The sequence below is a fragment of the Mustela erminea genome, chromosome 7 (assembly GCF_009829155.1).
Source record: "Mustela erminea isolate mMusErm1 chromosome 7, mMusErm1.Pri, whole genome shotgun sequence".
Classification (NCBI taxonomy): Eukaryota; Metazoa; Chordata; class Mammalia; order Carnivora; family Mustelidae; genus Mustela; species Mustela erminea.
Window position 1 is genome coordinate 116335413 of NC_045620.1, and position 6000 is coordinate 116341412.

Below are 6000 nucleotides of genomic sequence, written 5' to 3' on the forward strand. Positions count from 1 at the left end.
TCCCAACATGGCAGTTTGATCAAGCCAGCAAGGGAGAGAGCCTGCTAGCAACACAGAAGTCAGAATCTTTTATAATCTAATCATGGAAGTGATGCCCTCTCAGTGTTGGTTAGAAGCGAGTTACTCAAGGGGAAGGACTATATAACACCATAAATAACAAGAAGCAGAGATCATTGGAGGTCATTTTAGAGGATGTCTATCACATATTATTTAATGTACATCTTTTTATAACCCCTAAATAGACTGATTATTCGTGGTGGGCTGAGGGTACCTAGACCATTCCATGTGTTGGCCCTGCAAAAATATAGGGATGAGGAGCCCCTGGGTGGCTCAGTCGGTTGAGAGAGCCCGATGCAGAACTCGATCCCAGGACCCTGAGATCATGACCTGAGCCGAAGGCAGCGGCTTAACCCACTGAGCCACCCAGGCGCCCCTCCATTCTCTTTTCTAATCACCCAGAGTTATACTACAGCACTTCCATGACGTTACTTTTGCTGTTCATGAGGCCTTCAACACCCTCTCGACTCCTGGCAGCATGTTCCTTATCTTGTTAATCTTGACTCAAAAGCATGCCAGGGGATGAATGGCATAGAAGGGCCAGGATTCCTCGCACGTCATTTTTCTTTCATCACTCACTGCTAGGCACACTAAAGCAACAAGATGTTTTCTTGTAATGGCCTCAAATCTTTTTCAGTGCTTTTTCTATAATTCAGTGCTCCCTTTAGTTTGAACAGCATTATTTTGAGAAAAAGTTTCTGGTACTCTTGGACAGATAGATATGGATGTGTGTGTGTGTGTTGTATTACATGTGGTCTCTAATGTACCCATAACAATATATCTAAATATACGTTATTGTAACTATATGACATTATGTATACAAAGTATAAACCAATTCTTTCAAACTTAAGGTCTGTGCCTTTTGTTTTTCTGCTTCCTGTGATCATAGTTATGAGAACCTATTTTGTTGAACTCTGAATTTTCTCAGATTTTATTTATTCACCTTTATGTGTTTTTTTTACTTTTTTTTTAATTTTTAAAATTTATTTTCAGTGTAACAGTATTCATTGTTTTTGCATCACACCCAGTGCACCATGCAATCTGTGCCCTCTCCAATAACTACCACCTGGTTCCTCCAACCTCCCACCCCCCGCCCCTTCAAAACCCTCAGATTGTTTTTCAGAATCCGTAGTCTCTCATGGTTCACCTCCCCTTCAAATTTCCCTCAACTCCCTTCTCCTCTCTAACTTCCCTTGTCCTCCATGCTATTTGTTATGCTCCACAAATAAGTGAAACCATATGATAATTGACTCTCTCTGCTTATTTCACTCAGCATCATCTCTTCCAGTCCCATCCATGTTGGTACAAAAGTTGGGTATTCATCCTTTCTGATGGAGGCATAATACTCCATAGTGTATATATGGACCACATCTTCCTTATCCATTCGTCCATTGAAGGGCATCTTGGTTCTTTCCACAGTTTGGCGACCGTGGCCATTGCTGCTATAAACATTGGGGTACAGATGGCCCTTCTTTTCACTCCATCTGTATCTTTGGGGTAAATACCCAGGAGTGCAATTGCAGGGTCATAGGGAAGTTCTATTTTTAATTTCTTGAGGAATCTCTACACTGTTCTCCGAAGAGGCTGCACCAACTTGCATTCCCACCAACAGTGTAAAGAGGGTTCCCCTTTCTCCACATCCCCTCCAACACATGTTGTTTCCTGTCTTGCTAATTTTGGCCATTCTAAGTGGTGTAAGGTGGTATCTCAATGTGGTTTTAATTTGAATCTCCCTGATGGTTAGTGATGATGAACATTTTTTCATGTGTCTGATAGCCATTTGTATGTCTTCATTGGAGAAGTGTCTGTTCATATCTTCTGCCCATTTTTTGATATGATTGTTTTGTGTTGAATTTGAGGAGTTCTTTATAGATCCTGGATATCAACCTTTTATCTGTACTGTCATTTGCAAATATCTTCTCCCATTCCGTGGGTTGCCTCTTTGTTTTGTTGCCTGTTTCTTTTGCTGTGCAGAAGCTTTTGATTTTGATGAAGTCCCAAAAGTTCATCTTCGTTTTTGTTTCCTTTGCCTCTAGAGAAGTATCTTGAAAGAAGTTGCTGTGGCTAATATAGAAGAGGTTACTGCCTATATTCTCCTCTAGGATTCTGATGGATTCCTGTCTCACATTGAGATCTTTTATCCATTTTGAGTTTATTTTTGTGTACGGTGTAAGAGAATGGTTGAGTTTCATTCTTCTACATATAGCTGTCCAGTTTTCCCAGCACCATTTATTGAAGAGACTGTCTTTTTTCCACTGTATTTTTTTTCCTGTTTTGTTAAAGATTATTTTCCCATAGAGTTGAGGGTCCATATCTGGGCTCTCTACTCTGTTCCACTGATTTATGTGTCTGTTTTTATGCCAGTATGCTGTCTTGGTGATCACAGCTTTGTAGTAAAGCTTGAAATCAGGTAACATGATGCCCCCAGTTTTATTTTTGTTTTTTAACATTTCCTTAGCGATTCGGGGTCTCTTCTGATTCCATACAAATTTTTGGATTATTTGCTTCAGCTCTTTGAAAAATACTGGTGGAATTTTGATCAGAATGACATTGAAAGTATAGATTTCTCTAGGCAGTATAGACATTTTAACAATGTTTATTCTTCCGATCCAAGAGCATGGAATGGTCTTCCATATTTTTGTGTCTTCTTCAGTTTCTTTCATGAGTGTTCTGTAGTTCCTCAATTACAGATTCTTTACCTCTTTGGTTAGGTTTATTCCCAGGTATCTTATGTTTCTTGGTGCTATAGTAAATGGAATCGATTCTCTAATTTCCCTTTCTGTATTTTCATTGTTAGTGTATAAGAAAGCCACTGATTTCTGTACATTGACTTTGTATCCTGCCACGTTGCTGAATTGCTGTATGAGTTCTAGTACTTTGGGGGTGGAGTCTTTTGGGTTTTCCATATAAAGAATCATGTCATCTGCGAAGAGAGAGAGTTTGACTTCTTCATTGCCAATTTGGATACCTTTTATTTCTCTTTGTTGTCTGATTGCTGTTGCTAGAACTTCTAATACTATGTTGAACAAGAGTGGTGAGAGTGGGCATCCTTGTCTTGTTCCTGATCTCAATGGGAAGGCTGCAAGCTTTTCCCCATTGAGGATGATATTTGCTGTGGGTCTTTTATAGATAGATTTGATGAGGTTCAGGAATGTTCCCTCTATCCCTATACTTTGAAGCGTTTTAATCAGGAATGGATGCTGGATTTTGTCAAATGCTTTTTCTGCATCAATAGAGAGGACCATGTGGTTATTCTCTCTTCTCTTATTAATTTGTTCTATCACATTGATTGATTTGCGAATGTTGAACCGTCCTTGTAGCCCAGGAATGAATCACACCTGGTCATGGTGGATAATCTTTTTAATGTGCTGTTGGATCCTGCTTGCTAGGATCTTGTTGAGAATCTTAGCATCCATATTCATCAGTGATATTGGTCTGAAATTCTCCATTTTGGTAGGGTCTTTGCCTGGTTTGGGGATCAGGGTAATGCTGGAAATTTTCCTTCTGCTTCAATTTCTTGAAACCACTTCAGGAGAATAGGTGTTATTTCTTTGAAAGTTTGGTAGAATTCCCCAGGGAATCCGTCAGGTCCTGGGCTCTTGTTTTTTGGGAGGTTTTTGATCACTGCTTCAATCTTGTTACTAGATATTGGTCTATTCAGGTTGTCAATTTCTTTCTGGTTCAATTTTGGGAGTTTATAATTTTCCAGGAATGCATCCATTTCATCTATCCTGCTTAGCTTATTGGCATATAGCCGTTTCTATTATATGATTGTTTCTATTTCCTTGGTGTTAGTTGTGATCTCTCCCTTTTCATTCATAATTTTATTAATTTGGGCTTTCTCTCTTTTCTTTTGGATTAGTGTGGCCAGTGGTTTATTGAGCTTACTGATTCTTTCAAAAAACCAGCTTCAGGTTTCATTGATATGTTCTACTGTATCTCTGGTTTCTACCTCATTGATCTCAGCTCTAATCTTGATTATTTCTCTTCCTGTGTGTGGAGTTGGTTTGATTTGTTGTTGATTCTCCATTTCTTTAAGGTGTAGAGACAGCTGGTGTGTGCTGGATTTTTCAATTTTTTTGAGGGAGGCTTGGATGGCTATGTATTTCCCCCTTAGGACCGCCTTTGCTGTATCCCATAGGTTTTGGACTGAAGTGTCTTCATTCTCATTGGTTTCCATGAATTATTTCAGTTCTTCTTTGATCTCTTGGTTGATCCAAGCATTCTTAAGCAAGGTGGTCTTTAGCTTCCAGGTGCTTAGTTTCTTCTGAACTTTTCCTTGTGATTGAGCTCCAGTTTCAAAGCATTGTGATCTGAGAATGTGCAGGGAATAATCTCAGTCTTTTGGTATCAGTTGAGTCCTGATTTGTGACCCAGTATGTGGTCTATTCTTGAGAAGGTTCCATGTGCACTTGAGAAGAATGAGTATTCTGTTGTTTTAGGGTGGAATGTTCTGTATATATCTATGAGGTCCATCTGGTCCAATGTGTCATTCAATGTTCTTGTTTCTTTATTGATTTTCTGCTTTGATGATCTAGTTCTTGGGTGGTTTTTTTTTTTTTTTTTTTACTTTTATCAACTGTGTTTATTTAACTGATCTATCCAGGAATGTCTTCTTCAGTTGGCCATCTGATTTTAGTAAATATAAGTACAGAGCAACTGCAGGCAGGTTGTCTGAGCTTCAGGAGGGTAAAAACATGACTAGTCTTTTGTCTCAGGTTTTAGTTTTAATGGGTTTCACCTTCATGATTCCTTTGTCATTGCTTTGTGTCATGTATTTATTTTTTTTTTAGATTTTTTATTTATTTTTATTTATTTGACAGAGATCACAAGTAGGCAGAGAGGCAGGCAGAGAGAGAGGAGGAAGCAGCCTCCCTGCTGAGCAGAGAGCCCGATGCGGGACTCGATCCCAGGATCCTGAGATCATGACCTGAGCCGAAGGCAGTGGCCTAACCCACTGAGCCACCCAGGTGCCCCTGTGTCATATATTTCTTACAAATCTTAATACTAGCTGCAATCTACTGATAACCTGCTTTGTACCAGAGTGTTTTAATCCTTATAATAATTATAAAAAGTAGATAGGTATCCTCATTTTATACTTTAGCTTGGTAACTAATTTGAGGCCATCCAGCTAGTAAGTAGGTGAACTGGGACATGAATTCAGACCTGTAAATACTGTGCAGAAAATACATTTTCCTCTGGTCAGATTCTTCTACTTAAGTTTATTTTGTTCAGAAATAAGGCAATGTCATTCAACACATTTATTGCATATCTACTGCGTGACAGATTCTATAGTTTCTTTTTTGATGATATGAAGTTCTGATAATCAGCCATATTTTATGATACTAAAATTGCAGTTTTGTGTTATTCAATGTTGTACTTTGTATTATTTTTCATAATCATCCCTGTTTATGAAACAGGGTGTTTCCCCAGGTTAGAAAACAGTTTCATGGGGAGTAAGCTTATTCAAGGCCACTCATGTATAGGGAGCAGAGTTGGATTTGATCTCAAGCCTGTCTTGCCACAAAGCCAGTGCTGTTTCAGATGATACCTGTCTTCCTCTGAACGTATTGGAATTTGTTCTTTTTTTTTTTATTAATTACTTTTATTGATGTATACTGTATTATTTGCCCTAGGGATACAGGTCTGTGAATCGTCAGGCTTACACACTTCACAGCACTCACCATATCACATACCCTTCCCCAGTGTCTATAACCCAGCCACCATCTCCATCCCCCCAGCAACTCTCAGTTTGTTTTGTGAGATTAAGAGTCTCTTATGGTTTGTCTCCCTCCCGATCCCATCTTGTTTCATTTTTTCCTTCCTTACACCCAACCCCCCCACTCTGCCTCTCAGATTCCTCATATCAGGGAGATCATGTGATAATTGTCTTTCTCTGATTGACTTATTTTGTTCAGCATAATACCCTCTAGTTCCAACCAC